The sequence below is a fragment of the Rhamphochromis longiceps genome, linkage group LG14, assembly GCF_057381845.1.
Source record: "Rhamphochromis longiceps isolate RC_006_pf linkage group LG14, R_longiceps_female_GT1.1, whole genome shotgun sequence".
Taxonomy (NCBI): domain Eukaryota; kingdom Metazoa; phylum Chordata; class Actinopteri; order Cichliformes; family Cichlidae; genus Rhamphochromis; species Rhamphochromis longiceps.
This window is the reverse complement of record NC_140570.1, coordinates 22,042,585-22,063,405: the sequence shown is the minus strand read 5'-3', so window position 1 is coordinate 22,063,405 and position 20,821 is coordinate 22,042,585. Positions and strand designations below refer to the sequence as shown.

The following is a 20,821-nucleotide window of genomic DNA, read 5'->3' as shown; positions in this document are numbered from 1 at the left end:
GTTCACAGACGAGTGGAGAGGGGTTGGATTTGCGTGGGTGTGACAAACCCCGGTTTCTTTCTCAGCTGCATTCCTGGCCTGTGTGACAGAGCTGCAGGGTGTGTTGACAGAGGGAACAACACCTAGGGAGGAAACTTCTAGCATCTGTCCAAGGCCGAGAAGTGGCGGCTGCTGCTGCTGTAGCTCCTGGCTGGATGACAGCATTCGCTCGTTACTCTCCTGACGGTTTGGCACATCTTTCGTTGGGTATGTGATTAAATAAGCAGATGGTCCGAGTCTGCATAATCTTAATTCTCGCTCTTCAAACCACACCCATTGTTGCTATTCTCATTAAACACAGTCTACTGTATCTACACATCTGAAAGCCATCATTAGGTCCAGATTGACATAAATAAAGCACCCTTCCCCTGCACCCACACCCAGTGGCTGTAAAACCACGCAGGACTGTGGGGTGTGGTGGTTCAAGAGGGTGGCTGTGGCTTCCTTTTGTTACCCTAAAAATGCCACATGCACACACGCACACAGACACAGAGACGTCAGATGGGCAGTACCAGCTGTGGAAAGCATGTAGAAAAGGACGGTTGCTTCTCTTGAGAGAACTTCTCCACACACACATCAGCATGGTGCATTCCTCTGTGGCTTTTACTCAACTAGCCATTAGCTTTCTGAGGCTTCAGCTGCTGCTTGCCACTGCAGCCAACATGCAGGCGCTCTATAGTTGGAGTTTATTAGCCCATTAGCTCGCTAGCGACTGCAGCGGATGCCGGTTTCCCTCTCTCCTCTGATTCTCCTTTGGCTGCGTCTGTTTTTCTCATCTGCTGTTGCTGCAACTGTGCACGCTCTCTTTGGGTTAACTTAGAAACTGGAAATGCAGAATGTCTAGTTTATGCTGCACCACGCCTGTTTGTCAATTAACAGCCATTTCTTTGTTAAAGACACACTTGCACTACTTGTTGTCATTGTGAAGTAAAAATAGCAAGCAATTAAGCTCAGGGAATGTTGAATGATTACATTCTGTTTGTCTTGTTTTTCCAGTGGGGTGTTAAATAAGTACAAATGAAAATTGAATCAAGCCTTACCATTACTTAAATGTCTTAAAAACTTCTCTCTCTTTAGCAAGCAAAACTTTAACATAGATAGTTCCATAGCTGTCTTCTTACTATAATGATCATAGCATATTTATGTATATATGTCTGTATGTAACCCATTTCCACCTTAATGGGTTGATTAATCTGAATGAGACTTCGCACGGACTTCGTCACACATACAGCGGTTATTAACAGCTTTATGTTTTTGAAAAGGATTTCTTATGAATCCCTTTTTTTCTTTTTTTCTTTTTTTTTTTAATTTCCTAATATATTATGTCCATTTCATCATCCAATCATCATTGGCGCTGTGATGGAAATTTGCTTGAGTCGCCACAAATTAGAGAGTGAAGAGTTTGAAAATTGCACCAAGGGCCTGGTGCTGTGTGAATATTGTAAAACGACATCAGTAGGCGTTAAGAAAGTCCAATTGAAAACAAGCAAGTAAATCAAATAAATGAATGGTAACTGTTTTGTGACAGTGGGAAGGAAGAACTCCCTTTTAACAGGAAGAAACCTCCAATAGAATCTTGCTCGGGGAGTGTCAGCCGGTGTGTCCGGTTGTGCTGAGAAAATGTTGCTTTTCTGACTTAAACACGCTAAAACCGCAGATTATGTTACAGGTTTGATATTTAGCATGTGTATGACACATATAAAGTATCTTTATTTCCCCACTGTCCTCTCTGATCTAGTAATTATCAGAACTGTTAACTTATTTCAGCTGTGGTTTCTTGAGTTTCCACAAGATGCATCCATAGAGAATTAACTGTGAGGCCTGCATGTACTATTCCCCTTAAAGTCATTATTCTTCCCTGTGCAAAACTTAAATGATTATAATTAAGGCAAAAACGAATAAAGTGTATAAAACCACAAATTTATAATGAGGACCAAACAACAGATGAGTAGTTTTTCAGTCTTCATTGCTGCTTTACTCACTCAGTATTTGAGAAAGGGAAACGGGAGATAAAAAATTTTGCACACCTGGTTTACTTTACATGATGTGTGTTATCGTATGAATCTCAGCTAACATACAGTGTCAAATATGAACATTATATTCTCTCCTCAGTTACATTTTCTCAATGAATCCCTTGGCAGTAGCACATCTCTCTTCTGTAAGCTGTTTTATTGAGACTATGATGTACGACTCATCAGTGAAAGCTGACCCATCGTTCTGTGTATCTGTGCAAAGTGTGTGGGCTTCATTCTCTGAGCGTGTAGTGAGATTCCCTGTGTAATGCAGACACTGTTTTTGCCCGTGGGTGTGGCTTTGACAGGCAGCCTGCTGGGCTTTTTTCAGCTTCATTCGATGGCAAACAGTCGTGTTAGGGAGCAGGCACGCAACACTTCACTGAACACAAGGCTGCGGTAACGCGGCAGTAAAAGGGTGGTGAAAGAGAAGAGATAATGGAGGGATTTTTTTGTCAGCATTAGACGCCATCTTTTGTTTAATATTGATGTTGAAGTTTTTCCACTGAAAGACAGGCTACAAATATGCTTTTCTGCCATTATGAAAGTGAAATATAAGAATATAATATAAGGGGGATACACAGGCATTTAAATTTGACTATGAACTTATACAAAATGCTGCAGGATATTTAAAAAATGCTTTATTGATTATAAAATAGAATATATCGGATTCATGTCGGTATCGGCAGATATCCAAATTTATGATATCGGTATCGGACATAAAAAAGTGGTATCGTGTGATCTATACTGTACAGCTTTTTTTTTTTTTTTTTAATTTTATTATTAAAAAGAAAAAACACTAAAACTCTTCTGTTACACTTGTATGCAAAAAAATACTCTGCACCCCAATCTTTTAATTTAAACTTTTAGCAGAACTTTAAATCTAAGTATTTAAAGTAAGATTCCAAAAGTAATTTAAAATGCCATTTTTTGCAGATTTCAAAAACTCTGGTTCTGGAAAAAGTGCAATATCAGCACAAAATAATGTTTATATTCAACAACGAAAAAACAACAACAAATGGACCCATTTGTACTTAAAGCTATTTATGTTGATAAATAGACATCCAGAGTGGAAAGAAGTGCAAATAAATGCAAACACGGCTTCATGACACTCATCTTTTATCATGATTGAAGTCAGTGTAAGCTGTTTTGTATCACATTTAACCTGAGACTGAATTTTGTGTCAATTCTATACGAAACTTAACACAGGTATGAAAAAAAAAAAAAACGTGTTTTTTATAGTTTGTTTGTTTTTTCGAACCACGGAACTATTTAGCCTGCAACACAGTCAGTTTTGTTTAGGCTTTTTTAAAGTAAAACTTGAGTCTATCCATTGCACGGTCAATGACAATGCACAGACATCCGTGTCCCATATATCGGTTGTTAAGCTAAACGTAGGAATGCTTTACAAACATTCAGAGATGAACTTACACACTTGCTTTACTTAACTGGAATAGCTTGCTTGGAGATGAAAAGCCGATTTGGCAGCACGTAGCGAGGTTCCAGATGCTTTCAGTGTGAAGTAACTCAAGACCGCCGACAGGTCTCGGATGCAACAGCCGCTCTTTCATGTGACTCATACTGCTCCAACGTGCTAAGGTCATTTCCTGGGCTACGCCATGTCGCAAGTTTTGTGAGTTGCTTTTGTGATATTTAATAGATCAAATTTTTAAAAAAAAATAATTTTTATTTCTCCCTGATATCCGATCAAGTAATTTAAGTAAGGATCGGACCAATACTGTATATCGGTCCATCCCTAGAACAGTATAAAATAATGCAGTCCAGTAGGCCTTATCCTTTTTCTCTGGACTTTTTTATCTTTATTCATGCAGTAAAGTTAGAAAATAAAAAGTGAAGGACTGACACAGTAAATAGTGTGGAGCAGTGACTCTGCAGCTGCTGAGAGCTTTTTAACCCTTTTGGTATGGACCACAAGCCTTTGGCCATCAGGTTTCCAGGAAAATGTTCATTTAGCTGCTTCAGCTTAGGTCTTGTCAAAGTTTGCTGGGACACTGGAATAAGATAGAACTACTGTTAATGTTGATGTTTATCCAACAGCTGTACTCTACCTCCAGCAACAGCCTGAAATTTAGCACTAACATGATTCTTCATGCTGATATGACTTCCTGTCTAAGTTACTTCATGATTTTAGGCTTATCTATTGCCTCTTTATGTATGCATTCCTTTGCTAATCTTTCTGGAGTAGCTGCTTGAAGACTAATGTTGGAAATGCCTTTGTGAATCACCCTGTTCATTCCTACTTTGAAATCCCAACTTCCTGCGCTCACTGCTTCCTTCCTATCCCTGCTGGGCTTGCTCACCCAGCCCTCAAGCTAACCGGCTTCATATCTGCAGATGTCCCACGTCAGCCTGAGCTTGCTTTCCAACCTCCACTCTGAGCACTCTGCAGAAGTTTTGGTCAGAGGGCGACCTTAAACATTCCTCTAAAGCCTCACTGAAGTGGCCCCTGCCAATCCTCCCACTTGCTATAAATAATCTCAGCCCAGTTCCCATGGCCCCCACTAAGGTCCCAGCACTCAGCTAACAATGTGTGATATGCTTAAACCAATGAGATTACCAGCTTTTCTGACTGAGATTATCTTTCAGGGAGAACCTGAGGCAGGCGATGAGACAGTGGCAGGTGTTGCCAGTATGGTCAGGCCACTGTGGTTTAAGGGGAATAAAAAGACCATTTCATATAAACATATTCTGTGCCGTGCTCCAGCTGTTTCTTGTTTAGGAGACTTGGAATTGTTCGTTTAAGAACCATCTTCAGAAAATATGCCACATTTTTTTCCACTATGCTCAGACTGGTTTGTAATCAAACTGAAATTTACATCTGCAGAGTGGCTCTCATTTTTTGGCATACCCAGATTCCATGTTCTCATTGCACAGTTATAGTATTTAAAGCATCCAGTCCTAACCTCTAACCCCTGTGGGACAGCTCTCATATTCTTCTAGCTTTTCACCCTGTGGTTTGGAGTGCAGTCATCTCCAATTCATCTGGAGTCAGCCCAGTGAAAATACATTTTGCTTATGTTTCAGCATGTGTGCATATAGTTCATACTGTCATTAAAATACAAAACAGTATTCATCTGGAGTGAATAAATACCATAGAAGGAAAAGTCACCCACACATACTGTAGCTCATGCAAAACATTCAAACAAATGTTAGCATTTTTGGGTCTTCAAGCATTGTTTCGTGATTTATTTCATTTGTTCATAGAGGGGGAAAAAGCATATTTCCTTTGCAGCTACTGTGGAGCTAAATAAAGGAAGGGCTCTGTACACAACAGAGCTTTTGTCTATTTACCAACAATTATCCCCCACAGCAGCATCCCCAAGACCTGGGCCTGATTTCAGTGTGGTTGCTCTGCACTGTAGCTTCTTCTCTTCCCTGTGGTAGTTGCATTACAAAGGAACCTGCAGAGGAATTTCATGCAGCACAAGCAGCATATCAACCAGCGTGATGTTTGTAAGGATGGGCAGCTGTCTGGGCTGAGAGTCAAAATGCCTTGATCTAATCTCTGTACATCTGGGAGTAAAGTCAGGGAGTTTACTCTAAGTGGATGCGCGACTAAAGCAGATAACAATTAAGGCTATCTTTTAAATGTCATTATCAGACCTCACAGTGGGAGGGGAAACGTCTGATGTGATGAGAAATATGCAGAAAAGGCTCTGGAGTGACCACTGCCAACATGTGGGAATTTTTATTTATTTATTTTGCTGTGGAGCGATTGCAGGATGGAGGCTCAGTAGGTAAATTTTTCCCCCCTTCTAGAGAAGGTTTCAATCCCAGGCAGGGTCCCTCTGGTATCCATGTTTTCATGCCATCAAGAAGACATCAGATTAATGCTGCCTGTGTCTTTCCAGGACACACAAAACCGCTTCACTCCAAGGTTAAATAAAGGTTAAAAAATAAATAAATTATCCCTTACAGGTTATGTCTTGAACACTTAAGAGCATTATTTCTTCATTTGTCAACAATGGCATTGGCACCCCGGTGAATGCTGACAACGGTCTTTGCTTTTTCGCTGTTTAGGATTACATTTTATACGTCTGACATTTGTTAGACATTGAAATCTGCTTATTGTTGCATGAGAATATGCGACTGTGCACTAATGCATAGAAATAAGACCAGCATGGGCCTCAGCTGCAGCACCCTTTGCTCGCCTTAAGCAAACACTTCCAGATGCTCCCACCATGCTGCTGGACAGCGAGAGGAAATTCCAGGCAAGCCAAAAGGAAGAGCAGGAGAGATGGTAGAGATGTTGAGGGCAGGGGATTCAGTAAAGGGTGTGTGTGTGTGTGTGTGTGTGTGTGTGTGTGTGTCTTGATCTGATTTGTAGGAAAATAAGTATTGTGTAGTAAAAGTATGAAAAAGGAATAGATATCAGATGAATTTCATGTAACGTGGGAAAATGTGCTGGTTAGAACAACAGGTAAATTATAAGAAATGACTACAAAGGGGATGATGTGAGTCATGAGCAGCCCTAGTTACTAGTTTGCTAGACGCCTGTACAGTGGGGCAAAAAAGTATTTAGTCAGCCACCGATTGTGCAAGTTCCCCCACCTAAAATGATGACAGAGGTCAGTAATTTGCACCAGAGGTACACTTCAACTGTGAGAGACAGAATGTGAAAAAAAAATCCATGAATCCACATGGTAGGATTTGTAAAGAATTTATTCGTAAATCAGGGTGGAAAATAAGTATTTGGTCAATAACAAAAATACAACTCAATACTTTGTAACATAACCTTTGTTGGCAATAACAGAGGTCAAACGTTTACTATAGGTCTTTACCAGGTTTGCACACACAGTAGCTGGTATTTTGGCCCATTCCTCCATGCAGATCTTCTCGAGAGCAGTGATGTTTTGGGGCTGTTGCCGAGCAACACGGACTTTCAACTCCCGCCACAGATTTTCTATGGGGTTGAGGTCTGGAGACTGGCTAGGCCACTCCAGGACTTTCAAATGCTTCTTACGGAGCCACTCCTTTGTTGCCCGGGCGGTGTGTTTTGGATCGTTGTCATGTTGGAAGACCCAGCCTCGTTTCATCTTCAAAGTTCTCACTGATGGAAGGAGGTTTTGGCTCAAAATCTCACGATACATGGCCCCATTCATTCTGTCCTTAACACGGATCAGTCGTCCTGTCCCCTTGGCAGAAAAACAGCCCCATAGCATGATGTTTCCACCCCCATGCTTCACAGTAGGTATGGTGTTCTTGGGATGCAACTCAGTATTCTTCTTCCTCCAAACACGACGAGTTGAGTTTATACCAAAAAGTTCTACTTTGGTTTCATCTGACCACATGACATTCTCCCAATCCTCTGCTGTATCATCCATGTGCTCTCTGGCAAACTTCAGACGGGCCTGGACATGCACTGGCTTCAGCAGCGGAACACGTCTGGCACTGCGGGATTTGATTCCCTGCCGTTGTAGTGTGTTACTGATGGTGACCTTTGTTACTTTGGTCCCAGCTCTCTGCAGGTCATTCACCAGGTCCCCCCGTGTGGTTCTGGGATCTTTGCTCACCGTTCTCATGATCATTTTGACCCCACGGGATGAGATCTTGCGTGGAGCCCCAGATCGAGGGAGATTATCAGTGGTCTTGTATGTCTTCCATTTTCTGATGATTGCTCCCACAGTTGATTTTTTCACACCAAGCTGCTTGCCTATAGTAGATTCACTCTTCCCAGTCTGGTGCAGGTCTACAATACTTTTCCTGGTGTCCTTCGAAAGCTCTTTGGTCTTGGCCATGGCGGAGTTTGGAGTCTGACTGTTTGAGGCTGTGGACAGGTGTCTTTTATACAGATGATGAGTTCAAACAGGTGCCATTCATACAGGTAACGAGTGGGGGACAGAAAAGCTTCTTACAGAAGACGTTACAGGTCTGTGAGAGCCAGAGATTTTCCTTGTTTGAGGTGACCAAATACTTATTTTCCACCGTAATTTACGAATAAATTCTTTACAAATCCTATCATGTGAATTCATGGATTTTTTTTCACATTCTGTCTCTCACAGTTGAAGTGTACCTCTGGTGCAAATTACTGACCGCTGTCATCATTTTAAGTGGGGGAACTTGCACAATCGGTGGCTGACTAAATACTTTTTTGCCCCACTGTAAATGATAAGGAAAGTTACAGAAGGCTCATAGGGTTGCAGTCATGGATGGGATGTTATCAGATGTTAGTTTGCAGGAGGAGCTGCTGCTCATGAATCCAGACGATAAAGAAACCAGGTGGATTTACTGTATTTCTTTGCCTCGCACCATCAGCATCAGACACACAGACAAAACAGATACTTAGGCAGATGCAGGTATCAGATTTAAGCACATAATGTTTCAGCATGTTGAAACATGATGATAGACGGATAAGCGTGGAGAGGATGGAAGTTTAAAACATCGCCACAATGCAGTTTGGTGGATATAAGTGTAACTGGAATTTAGGACGTGGTTTAGTGGAAGAGAGAAGGCCTTTAGATGCCAGGCTTAAAAACTTTAAAATATTTTCTGTACTACAGGGTGGGCCATTTATATGGATACACCGCAATAACATGGGAATGGTTGGTGATATTAAAGTCCTGTTTGTGTCACATTAGTATATGTGAGGGGGCAAACTCCTCAAGATGGGTGGTGACCATGGTGGCCATTTAGAAGTCGGCCATCTTGGATACAATGTTTGTTTTTTCAATAGGAAGAGGGCCATGTGACACATCAAGGCAAGTTTATTTGTATAGCACAATTCAAAAACAAGGTGATTCAAACTTATTGGTAATGTCACAAGAAAAACAATGGTGTGCTTGGTTTCAACGTAACTTTATTCTTGGATTATTATATTATTTTATTATATATAATATGGCCCAGCCCTAACTGAAACTATAACCACGGCACTGGCACCCTACTGTTCAGTAAAGTCTTAGAGTAGTTTATGAGAACAGTGTCTGGAGTTCAACAGGTCAAACCTGATTCACATTTTATGCTCTCCTATCAGATTAAGTATGTTTTATTCACTGGTGTTTGAGCCGAGAGCATCATGATGAGGATCTGTGGGGGGTGGACCTGTGATTTGATCCGTTTCATCCACGTTATTACATGTGATAAAATCTTTTTCATCTTTCTTGGAATGACTGTGTACATTAACATCCTTTTTTTCTTATGACTTTTTAAAAACACTGTTGCTGTTGCTACCCCTGCAGTTTGTTTGACGCCCCTGAGGCTCAGGATGCGTCTTTTTATATTTGGGTTGCTCTTTGTGGCCTGATGTGATTCGATTCTTAGTGTTTTTGTCTGACTAACACTTTGCAACATTGTTTTTGAAAGGTGCTAAACAAAAACATATCATTGTAACTAGGGCTGCTCGATTATGGCAAAAATGATAATCACGATTATTTTCACTGAAATTGAGATCACGATTATTTGACGATATTTATTTAACCCTTTAAGACCTACTATAGAACCAAGTCCGCCAGAGCTTATATTATTTTTTTTGTACATGCTGTAGTGCCATTTGTGGGAGCATTTCAAGTTGCTATACATCAATACAACTGTTATAGCCCATATTTTAATAATATGTATGCATTAAGTCCATAGTAACTACATTAATTGCAAACAAGTGCAATAAACTACAAAAAAACTGAAAATCGTTTTTGTTTTGTTTACATATATTTCTACTTGGAGAAATTTAAGAGGTTTATCCCTCAAAACTTTAAATACAAAAAAGTTGCAAAAATAGTTTACAACAACAGGAAATTTATTTTGAGTGTCTTCATAGTTTTATTTTGGAGATACAGCAATTTTTATATACTGCAGGAAAAACAAAAAAAACAATCCTATGATGCAAATTTGCAAAGAAAACAGCACGTGCATCAAAATAAACTATTTCCAGCTGTGCAATTCGAGTTCTAAGCATCCCAGAAACTATTCAGAAAAGTATAGAGTCAAACATGACTTATAAAAACACTAGTATAAGTATAGTATAGTATAGTTTTTTACTTAAGGCCTACAAGTAAAAAACTACATTTTCCGCAAAAATGACATCACTTCCGACGTCTTTTTCAAAGTGGGAAGTGTTAGGAACAGCTGATGGATCGGCAAAGCGTGTTTCTGGAATATTATGTTTTTGTTCCTGCAAGCGCTTTTTATGCAATTTTTGCAAAGCTTTATGTGGAAGGAAACCGTGACCGAGGACAAGCTGATGGCATAAGATGTAAGTACAACTCCTCCGGTTTCATATGCAAAACAAATTATTGCGCTAGCTTAGCGGTTCAGGTTCTACAGGGATTTAAAAATAGTTACGCAAAACGGAGTGTGCTGCTCTGACCGGCTTTAAAGGGTTAACAATAACAATGTATTGAATAATGACTTTAAAAAATAATATAAAATAGTGTGCAAATACTGATAACAGTGCAAATGTTTGCAATATAAGAAATAAATGAAAAATGTAAACATCTATGTTTAGTCAACTTTGCAGTGTTGCTCTGTGGTGCAGCTACTACATTGTAGCAAAGTTTACACACTGTCTACTTGATCCACGTCTAACTCCGCCAACCCATAATGTTTCCACACCACTGAAGTTTTTTTTTTTTACCTCTTTTCAACCAACGGCAGTCACTCTCCTCTCCAAATAACTTCTGCTTAGCTTTCCGAGCTTCCCTCGGGTCCTCTTAATTGTTGTGACGCGTGTTCGAAATGGAGAGCGGTGCGCTTGACTTACCACACGGAGCAGCGCGAGAGTAAAGCATGAGGGAGGGTCTAATAATCGGCTCAGTCATTTTTAATGATCGTTGAAAGCCCAGATCGTAATCGTGATTAAAATTCGATTAATTGAGCAGCCCTAATTGTAACTGTAATTTGGAGTTGGTTGTGTTTTATGTGTTCTGTGTAGTGTATTTGGGGGTCAGTTGAGAGCAGTAGTGATGTGAGCTCAGGGATTTTGGGGCTGAAGTGTCTGCTTCTGTGTGAACTGGGTAAACGCCACAACATGTGCGTCTCATTGAGGGATCAAAGTGTTGACACGTGGCCCTCTCTTGAGCCTGCGCCCCTCTTTTTTCCCCCCATTTTACCCCTTTTCTATCCTCCCTTCATTTCAGAGTTTCTGCTCTCGATCTCCAGCATCCAAAATAGCCCCTCTCACTTAAAGGACTCACTCCCTTGGGCTTTAGACTTTCTCTATTTAACCTTTACATAAACATACTTGCATAACTGCGGCATGTTGACCTCCCTGCTATTCAAGAACTCCAACCACACCAGGATCTCTCTCCATGTGTCTCCACCATCGGGGCCAAGAAGGTTTCTGAACCTGGGATTTTAGAAATGAGCATCTTTTGGTCATCAGTCATGATGACTGTAGTTCTGACACTAAATTATCATTCAGGTTTATATAGGCGTAGTAGGGTCTAACTATACTTTAACAAAAGCATGTGTAATAAATGTTATATCTTAATTTAAGAGGCCTCGCATTGATTTACAGACGCTGCCTGAGTTTTAACTGTAACAAATAAAATACAGTGTTTAAAAAAACCCTCTGAAAGGCAGTGTGGCCCAGCAGGAAACCAGACACCCATTTACTAATCCTCTCTGTGAGGTAGTTTTAATTACAAGTGTCTATCTTATTTTGTGTGTGTGTCTGCGTGCGCCTCTATGATCTTCAAAAGTTAACAGCACCCTCAGGACATCCATTATGGATTGCTTTATGGAGCGGCCCTTAGTATTTAAACCCTATGAGCAGCTAATGACTTCCTTATTTTCACTGTTAAAAAAACCCTCTTTCAGTCTCCTTTTTTAGGCTCCTGGTAACTGAAAATAAAAAAGAAAAACATCCGGTGCTTTAGACAGATTAACAGGTTGCCCAAGGCAGCTCGTAACAGGGTGTAGTACAAGTTTATTCAGCTCCTTTTTTCAGTAACTGTAGCACTTATTTCATTGTTTTTTTTGTGTGTTTTTTTTTATGAAACATTTTGACAAATATACTGTAGACGTACACTTTACAGCAGTAAAGACCACACGTTTGTTTCTATAATATGCCTGTTTTAAAAATGAGGATCGTGCTCAGTGTATGGATACTTTTTAAATATCACTAATAGTCAAACTGGAGGGAGAGTAAAGGCTGGATAACCAAAAGGCTTTTTTAAAAATCTCAGAATAGCTGTTATATATCTCTGTCCTTTTTACAGCTAAATTAATACAATCAGTTTCCTCTTACAAGCTTTGCCCAGTTTTTATTCATTTCAGTCAGTGAGTTAAAATGAGCTCAGCAGAGGAAAACAAAGAAGCTGCTCTATCATGGCTGTAATCTCCAGCTTATATTTCTGTTTGTGGCCAAACTGAGAACTTTGAAATACAAACCTAAAGTGGGTTTTAATATACAACGTGTAATTGTCAGTGCTGTTAGAAAGTACTCGATCCACTATTCACAATCCTATTCATTTATTTAAGTGAATTATCTCCCTTCCTATAACTCAGTCTGTGGTCCTTTGTTGACCACATGAAAATTAAAAATGGTCCTACCATCCTTCAGTGGAAAACCTCTGTGTCATTTTGTTGAGCTGCTTTTGAGCAATAGCACTGTGTGTTAGCAGTGCCCTCCTGTGTGTCAGTCAGGCATGATGATATCATTATAGCAGATCTCAGTGTATATTTATACACACTTTTTAAAAAGACCAGAAAATAATTTGATCCGGAGGTACCAGAGGAAATGACAGAAACCAGACAGGCCTGTTACTGGCAGTGAGGCTGGAGGAAAATGGGATATAACACAGAAGCTTATAGCTATCTTTCCTGCTATTTTATTTTAGTTTTTATTTATTTATTTTTTGTCTTTTTTACAGCATGAGACATTCGTTCTCCTGTATTCAGCTATCTCACAGGGCAGTAAATAGATGCCCTCAGTGTCCTTGCACTTCCAGTCCACCTGTTAACGAGCCTCCCCCTTTTTGACGCTGTTTGTGATATTTACGTTTGTGAGAAGTGCTGCGTATTTCAGTAGCACTCTGTGTTTAACTTGTGAATGTGTGTGAGATCGAATTACAAAACACACTGAAAACTATGTGAACTTTTAAACCGCAGAGGGGGCAGAAAGCAAGCATTTATAATGAGTCACGGTTGAGCAAGGTTTTTACAGTTGACTAAAATTGTGTGCTAAAAATGTTTCAGTTCGTTCAATTCAGTTTTATTTCTATAGCGCTAAATCACCACAACAGTCACCTCAAGGTGCAGCCCCAATAATCAGACGACCACCTATAAGCAAGTACTTTGGCAACAGTGGGAAGGAAAAACTCCCTTTTAACAGGAAGAAACCTCCGGCAGAACCAGGGCCCGTTAGCTGAAATAAAAATTCGGACCGAATGAGAACTGACACGAGATTCTTTACTCATAACTAACTTTATATATAACAAAAATATACAGGAAGTGGCTTTATTTTTAGTATTTAGTCTATTCATGTATCCACATTAACCTCCTATCTAGTTCATGGTCACCTGCTGTAATAGGGTGAAAGGCAGGGTACGCTTTGGACAGGGCTACTAACTGTTAAATGTAGCATCAGCCGAACCTGCCTGATGAGGGTTTAATGCATTTATTTATTGAGTCTTTATTGTTAATATGACTGTGAGTCAGCTGCTGTCACAAAGTGCAAAACACTTATGGGTTCTTTGTTAGCTGTGCACACAGGTGCTTGCAAAGAGCCAGTGCTGTGTTAGCAGTATAATGCAGTTGTTTCAGTCTTTGATGCATTTTGCAAAGTTATTATATGTTTCTGGGTAATGAATGCACCACGAGTGTGTATTTCAGGCATTGTCAACATTAAGTAGCACTGTAAGAGTTGGTTTGCGGTGTCTCAGAGCCCTTACTGTCTGACCACGTTGGAAGTCGAGTGTTGCAAATCTCTCCAGGGAGGTGTTCATAGGGTTGCACTGGACCACATTTAAAGTGCAGATGTGTAGCGAGCGGAAAAAACGAGTCATGGCGTAAAGTAGGTGTGAAAGTCTGATTGTCAGTTGCAGAGCCCCCCCAGCCCCCCAGCCCTCACTCTCTCCCTCCCATAAACCCCTGCTGGATATTTTCTTGGGTTGCAACATGCCATTATGACAGAGCATACATCCCTCTTAAGTAGTGTGATTTTCTTCTCGGTTGGTTTCTAAAACAATAAGGAAGAACTTTGGAGGCGGACAGTAAGATGTAATTCTGAGTCCATGTTTATGTAAAATGACAGTTGTGGCCTTTCCCTCTCAGCCACTTTGGTTATGACATTGTTTTTACTGGGAAGACTACAGCACAAGTTGTCCAGGGAAAAATAAAGATGTCTCGGGATTTCGTAACATCCCAAGGCAATGTGGACCAATCCCTTGTGCTTTTAAAAGAAAAGCAAAAAAACCCAAACTGAACTCAAGAATTCCTTGGTGACACAAAAGAAGTTTAAACAGTAAATTTCTGTCATCATAAACCACAGTTCATAGCATGATGGAAGTTTGGCTTGTCAAAGGCTGTGAATCATTTGTGGAGTTTAAGCAAGTTTTTTTTTTTTTGTTTTTTTTTTTGAGTGATTTACCAGCTTGCTCCTGTTGGCTCTCGAGCTGCAGCACACCAATGATCTCTGAATAACGTTCTGTTTTTCAGACTCTGTGGAGACTGAAGCCCAGTTTCCTCACCCTAATTGAGCTCTTTGGTTATGGCATAGCAGTGTCTCTCTCTTTCTCTTTTGCATCACTGCCCAGATTGACTGGGAGTCATGCCAAAGGGGGTGCCCCCTTCTCTGCAGTGTTATCATCTGACGCTAATGTTGAAGCTTTGTGCAGTGACGTGACTACCCTGTTTAGAAAGATATTCATGGTAGTCACAGATGTTGTTTTCTCATAAATGTGCAGGATATGCTGAAGTTTAAGATCCTGTGCTGTATTGTACTTTGACTCACTTGAATGAGTGGAGAATGTGGGGCGAGAGGCCTGTTTTCCTTTCTAATCAACTGCCTGGTCCATCTAGAGCCAGACTAAAGGAGGGCCTATCGAGCAAGCTCAGGCTGCTGACTTAGGAGTCTTGTGCTTGCTGGTGTCTGGGCTATTAATAGAGCTAGCCTGAGAATTCAGTCTAAGGTCAGCAACAGATTCCTGCTCCCAACTAATCCAAGGGAACAAGAGGGAAAAGTCCCTCCTTGAAATTATTCATTTTTCACTTCCACTCATACAGGATGGCCTCACTGTGGGGTAGAGGGAAGCCACACTTCTGCAGATTTCCCCGCCCAAAGTGCCAACTGTTGTCCTGCTGTCTCGATTTGCTGAGTGCTTTAAGCTTTTCAAGTGATTCAGAGTGGAACGTGCTGCAGGATGCAACCTGAAAATCTCAGCTTCTTTTCTGTCTTTGTAATTCATGATGCTACTTTTGTCAGTGCACTGCAGATCAGTTTTAAATCAGAACAACTTTAATAATTGTTTGGAAAACGACCAGAGTGAGGCACAGACACCACCTAGGGTGTTTGACCATCAGCTAAGCATTCAGGAGTGAAGACCAAGCAGCAACCTCTTGGAAAAATAAAGCCAACATAGAAGTTTAAAAAGAGAAACTGCAGTTCTTGAAGTGGCAACTTGAGATTGACCAAAGACAGTCTTATAAGCATCCACTTGGATGCTGGTGTTGTGGGGGTGGCGGCCATAATGTTCACAAATCCCATAGCTATGCACAGCCCACCACCTGTATAGTGTAAAGTTCAAATGATCGACAGGGCCGATGCTGTGAGACCATGATGAATTTACACTAGTTATTAGAAGGCACAAGAGGTCAGCTTGTACCTTTCTGCGCATGCTCTCCCCTCCTTGGGTTCCCTTTAGCTACTCCACAGTCAAGTAACATGTATGTATGATAGGCTACAGATTTCACTAATTCCATTCAAATAATATTATATAATATCATATATCATCATATAATATGCTACATTCATGAGTTTATTTTGTTTTGTTATGTTGTTGTTGTTGTTTGTTTTAAATATACAGTCTGCACTGGTAGCGTTGCATTATCATTAGCCTGGCATTATCACAAACTGGCTTCCAATGAATCAATTCATGCCACCAGTGTATTTAAATCCTCTTTGTGGTCAGCCAGTTGTGCCTTACATGCGTCTATTTCAGCCTTTACTGGTGCGATGGCCTGCTGTATTTCTGTCTTTAGGGAGGAAACCTCCGGCTGGATCACTCCCTTTACAACTTTGCTGATATCTTCCAGCATGTTTCCATGAGTGTTAGCCTCGTCAGAGTCATTAGCCTGCACTTTACTCCCTTTCAGAGGCATTATATGGACAAATATGACTCACGGGTGCCTAAAGTTCTTATGCTTTGCAGTCGTTTCAACGTGGGATAAATTGAGGACAGAGCTGAAGACTTCATCAGTATATCATACATTTTTAGGACTTTGTGTTAAGTACGTCTACCCCCAATATAGTCTGTATAAGGATGCTCAGTAGCGGCCATGAGTCTGGTCAGATGTGTTTGAGACTGTCTTCAGTGTTTGTAGTTGTGGAAACACTTGCATACATGTGATGTCTCATTACATGTTCGTAGGTAAGCTAACGATTTTCATTAAATGTGATGGAACTGTGCTTTTGTTTTTTAGTACATTTTCATTATCATTAAATAAATAAAATAATGAGAGTAAGTTGGAGTTTTTTTGTTGTTGGTTTTTTTTTTTACTATTTACATTTCCTTTAACAATTTATATAAAAACAGGCAACCATAGTTACCCGAACTGTGGCATTGCGTTTCAATTGTTTCTTGTCTAAATACTCAGTTTGCTCCATTTTACAGATGTGGTTGACTGGATTATTGCTATTACTAGAGCACAGCTGCTGACTAGATGATGGCAGCTTTGTCAGCAATCTGTCCGCTCGTACAGACGGATAAACAGACACACAAGGCTCTGCTAACACGAGCACACAATCACACACATCTGGAGCTTCCAGCTTAACTCAGAGCCGCTGTCCCTTAAACAAATATAAACAGAGGACCACTTATTCCTCCCCCACATATGGCTGTATCTAACCATGATGCCCCTACCAGATTAATGCCCACACTGACACACTAACACCCAGTGATGTACACATTACAATTGACCCGAAATCAGTATGATCATTATTAACTATCTTTGATTTGGCAGCTTTTTGTAATAACAGAAATCTTTTTGGTTTATGAGGTTTTTTTTGTTTTGTTTTTTTGTTTGTTTTTTAGATGACTATAGTGAGTGTGCGTGCATTTTTTTTTCTTCATTATGGACATATTAAACTTTTCCTGGCTGAGTTGAATGAACTGCAGGAATGTGAATGACTGTATTTCTTATGCAAGCTGATCATTTTTGTCCTTTTGGGGTCATGCCTGTGAACGATGGAGTGAACAGAGCCAAAGGGGGAATAAAATAACAACAACCCCTGTGGACAATTTTGAGATGTTTTTTTCATTATGAACCTCTGCATTGCTCAAAGCTTTTTTTCTCCCCTTCCTCTCTTCCCATCTTCATGTTACTGTTATTAATTTCTTCTAACTTGCCCTTCACCCACATCCTTCGCTCCACATCACTGTCACGTTGTCCCACAGTCGCTCAGTCACCATTGAGCCAGTCATCATCCATTAAGACCCAGGGCTGTTAGGCAGTCAGTGAGTTCAACTGGGACTCACGGAGCTGAGCGTTTCAGACTGCAGCTCCCAGAATGCATTCTCACAGCCACAGATGAGTCAGGGTAAGTGGGGAAAATCAGCTCTGTACTAGTATTTAGCATTGTGCCTGTGCCAGTTGAGAAATTATTCATCCAGGTCAGAATTCACTTTATCTCAAAACTTTGCCACTGCCGTGCCAGGCTCATGTATTTAGTTTTGACTGCTACAAATAAAAGCATTTGGTGATTAAAAGGAAAATTTTCCTTCCCCAACTAAATTAATCAGATGTTAATGAAATTTTTTTATAGTGCTTCTTTTTCTTCCTGCTTCTTTTTCTTCCTGCTTCTTCTTCTACCTCATTCTTTTTCTACCTCATTCTTCTCCTACCTCATTTCTCTTCTCCTACCTCATTCTTCTCCTACCTCATTCTTCTTCCTCATTCTTCTTCTTCTACCTCATTCTTCTTCTCCTTCTACCCCATTTTTCTTCTTCCCCATTCTTCTTATTCTTATTGATGAAATCCTAAATACATGTGTATGAAAAGGGACCAGATTTATTTTTTTTTTCCACAGCTGTGTTAGTGCCACTCTCACTATGTGCACTCACATGTTTTCTTTCTTTTAGTACACTCGATTCTGGCTTTGCTCAACTGTACAAAGGAACTTTCTGATGGTGTGAAAATCATAAAAACATAAACACAAGGAGGCCTTAGAAAATTCTTTTCTGCTTTTTACTGTTTTTCCACAGAAACATGGCTGTGACAGTTACTGAGTTATGATTGGCAGGCAAGAAGCTCGTAATATATGTCAAACTCCTGTTTGACGTTTATGGCTCAAGTGTTTTCACACCTACAGCAATCCTAATATAAAACTCTTGTCTTACCCCATCTGTTCAAATCAAAGTGTTCATGCCAAAGGTTTCAAATACCGAGGTTATCCTATGTATAAGCAATCCCTGTTAATCTAAAGTTCAGGCTCCAGACTGCTCTAAACACTTTGTGTTAGACAATCCCTGATAATTGATCCCTGACTCCTCCAGTAATCCCAAGTATCCTTGGGCGAGGTACTGATGCATTAATCAGAGTGTGAGTTTGTGAATGTTTCAAAGCACTTAGGTATAGATAAAAGCTCTGAGTGTGTGCATGAGTGGCGGAATGATACTTGTAGTAAGAAATCTCTTTAGGTGCTCAACTAGCAGAAATATGCTCTGTAAGAACCAGTCAGTTTATCAGTGACCATAATCTTAATGTGGTCATCTGAAACACACAGCTCCAGCTGTGACCACAGCAGACGCACCTGGTGTTAAAATCTTTACTCAGCTTGTTTCAGAGAGTAGATGTGCCCTTTAGTTTTTAAATGCTGCAGTTTAATTCAAAAGTCGTCACACCAACATATCATTATCACAATGATATTATTCATTTAAATCCGTTGGACGCGGGTTCTTCGTTAAACTTCACACTGATACCCGGCAGGGTGTTGCTGAGTTTGTGCCATTTCCTTTTGACACCTCATTTATTTTAGGTGTGAGCACTTGTGACATACACCATGTGCCACACAACCTTCAGTGTGCAAGAGTGGTGCAGCACTCTCCAGAAAGCCTAAGCAGTGCTCTTCTGCAGTTGGTGTGCTGTTTTAGTGCTTCATAGATAATTGAACAGTAAAGCTCTGGGAAATATTCATCGAATATTTAAGCAATGCTGAGTTTGTAGAAATGAAAATATGGCCAAGACAGAAGGGTAACATTGACACAGCAACATCAGTCTGTTTAACTCATCCTATGAGCCCTAATGAACTACTGTGCTCATTAGAACTGTAACAATTCTAAAACCAAGACAAAAATCACAACACACAAGTGCCCACAATATGGTGTTGTTGTTCAACCATTAAATCGTTAGCTCATTCAGGAACAAGTAAAATGTATAGTAATCCTTTTTTTTTTTTTTTCTTTTTTTTTTTCCCCGCTAAAGAAAAACCAGATTATGGGCCAAGCGATGATTTTGTGTAAGTGAAGGAGCAGGCTACACCCTAAATAAGTCTCATCATGCCATTTTGAATGGGCCCGAACACACTGCCCTGAGCACCAGGTGCCAATAATAAACAAATTGGAGGCAAACGCTCCGAATCCTCTGCACCTCAGTACATAAAGTGGACTTGTTATGCTAATCTCCAACTCCATATTTACTTTGTTTGAGTCTGCTAAAGTAGCTTTGCATGATCCACAGTTCAAAATAATTCTTCTTTGTTATACTGGGCCTTGCTGCAGCCCATCAGTTCATAATTTGTCTGAAACAAGTCATTTAGTTCCTCCTCTGTTAAGCTAACTTTCTTCTCATTGGCTGCCCTCCACAAACAGAAGGACTGAATATTAACAGAAGTGCCATATTAGCAAAATCCCCTCTCTATGACATCATCCAGAGCCAAGAGAATAAAAAAATCTGTTTGAAACCTGGTGTTTGAAGCAATCTGAAGCCTCAACCTTGACTCGCAGGGATTATTTGAATGTACATTGATGTTGTTGTTGTTTTTTTAACTTTAGCCATGTTTAATATGGGGATCAAATATTAGACAGGAGAAATATGATAAGTGGTTTGTTATTTGTTGTGTTTATTATTAATAATTGTATTAGTTGTTTAATAATGATCACCTAACACAGTAAGAACATCCTTTATATGTAATCATATTTTACATCTTGGTCACAAAAAGAAAAGCAGACACTGCAGGCTACTGAAACATGTTAAAATCTAGTTGGTTATGTCTGCATGCCACATGCAACCTCTCCATCCTGCACCTGAAATGGAACATGTGGGTTAAATGAATGTCCAACACACTTACATCAAAAGCTCTTAATGTTTAATGCTTTGCAGACTGGTGTTTTTTAACCCAGCTCCCACTGTGCTTTCTTTCTGCCGGACACTCACACTCACAGCAGATCTGTCCCACTGCTGCTGCTCGTTTTGCATTGTCACCGACAGCCAAGCCCGTGGTACGGCAAGCGTCTGTGTGCACCCTCACGTTAATAATGTCTGGCTCTAAGACTGTGTAGCTCTGCAGAAACTGGAAGCAAAAAAGGTTTGTACGTGCAGGTTCTGGAGCCACTCGTGGCTGATCGCTGTTCTCTGCTGGGTCCGTTTTACGTGTGTGC

At 40.3% G+C, this 20,821-nt stretch overlaps 1 protein-coding gene across 1 annotated transcript in view; it reads left to right on the top strand.

Annotated features, from left to right (window-relative positions):
• Positions 1-225: 225 nt before the first annotated feature.
• Positions 226-20,821, top strand: part of septin4b (septin 4b) — a 46,582-nt gene continuing 25,986 nt past the window's right edge. The window contains exon 1 of the mRNA XM_085379445.1: positions 226-246. The gene's annotated coding sequence lies outside the window, so the exon portion shown is untranslated. The remainder of the gene's footprint in view (positions 247-20,821) is intronic.